The sequence below is a fragment of the Pteropus vampyrus genome, unplaced genomic scaffold, assembly GCF_000151845.1.
Source record: "Pteropus vampyrus isolate Shadow unplaced genomic scaffold, Pvam_2.0 Scaffold625, whole genome shotgun sequence".
Lineage (NCBI taxonomy): Eukaryota > Metazoa > Chordata > Mammalia > Chiroptera > Pteropodidae > Pteropus > Pteropus vampyrus.
Genome location: NW_011889406.1, coordinates 126,579 through 127,998, shown reverse-complemented (window position 1 = coordinate 127,998; position 1,420 = coordinate 126,579). Strand labels below are relative to the sequence as shown.

At 52.2% G+C, this 1,420-nt stretch overlaps 1 non-coding gene across 1 annotated transcript; it reads left to right on the top strand.

Moving 5' to 3' along the window:
- Positions 1-875: 875 nt before the first annotated feature.
- On the top strand, positions 876-994 carry LOC111733725. The gene has a single exon (XR_002778141.1). It is a non-coding gene; the product is annotated as a 5S ribosomal RNA (ribosomal RNA).
- Positions 995-1,420: the final 426 nt, after the last annotated feature.

Genomic DNA, 1,420 nt, shown 5'->3' with positions numbered 1-1,420 from the left:
TCCTTCCCGTCAAACAGGAAACATGAAGCACACAAATAGACGAGTGTCAAAAACATCCCCGAAAAGGTAAGAAAGTTGCTCAGGTGTGCAGAGCTACTCCTGCGAATGGTCCTGGCGAGTCACAGAACCCAGGTGCCGTCACCTGCAGGAGAACCACTCCCTGGGAGAAGGGGGTGGCCCCGGCTTCACCCTGTTATCGCAGGGAACCGAAAAGGCTGCTGGGAAGACGGGTGAGAGGCCAGCAGTGGCCAGCGCTGGTTCTCGGGTGTGGGGCGTCGAGGCGGAACCAGAGGGAGGCCCACAGCCGAGGGCGCCCCTGGGGCTTGTCGGACCCACCTTCCGACCAGGGGAGACGCTGCTCGGGACATTTAGAAATCTCAGTAAAGACACCAGAGACCAGATGCTCCCCAGCAAGGGTCATTTCAGCCGAGTCCTCCTTTACCTGGCTGTCGGGCTACAAACATCGAACAGAGCACAGGATGCAGCTTTCAAACTGCTCAGAGAGAAAGTAAGTGGAAAAATCGACTCACCCGATGTCACGAAGTTGCCCACACTGCAAAAGAACACAAAAAAATGACACCTCGCGCCCACTGGAGTGACTAAGAAAATGGCAGACAGTAGTATCAGGGAGGAGGTGGAGGGACCCGGGGAGGGCTCCGCGTCCCAGCCACCGGCCGCGAGACCACCAGGGCTGCAGAGGTGGAGGGACGGGGCCCTCGCGGTCCTGGGGGGACTGCAAAATGGTTGCAGCCACTTTGGGAAACGGTAGAGAGTTACCTTGTGACTCAGCAATGTTAGACGTGTGCCCAAGAAAAACGAAAATGGATAGACCTACAAAAACTCGTTGAAAACGATCCAATCAAAAAATGGGCAGACCCTATGGCCACGCCACCCTGAACACGCCCGATCCCATCCGATCTCGGAAGCTAAGCAGGGTCGGGCCTGGTTAGTACTTGGATGGGAGACCACCTGGGAAGACCAGGTGCTGTAGGTGTAAAAACTAAAATAATGGGCAGAGGACCTGAACAGACGTTTCTCCCTAGAGGACATACAAATGGCCAACAAATACTTAAGATGCTCAGCGTCAATAGCTATTGGGAAACGCAAATCAAAACTATAATGAGACCATCTCACACCTGTTAGAATAACTATAATCGACAGGACAAGTAATAAATACCGGAGAGGATGTAGAGAAAAAGGAACCCTCATACACTGCTGGTGGGACTGCAAATTGGTATAGACACTGTAGAAAACGGTATGGAGCTTCCTCAGAAAACTAGGAATTGATCTACCATATGATCCAGCCATCCATCTATTGGCTATTTACCCCAAAGACTTGGAAAACTCATATCCGAAAAGATATTTGCACACCGATGTTCATAGCAGCACTATTCACGGTGGCCAGGACATGGAAGCAACC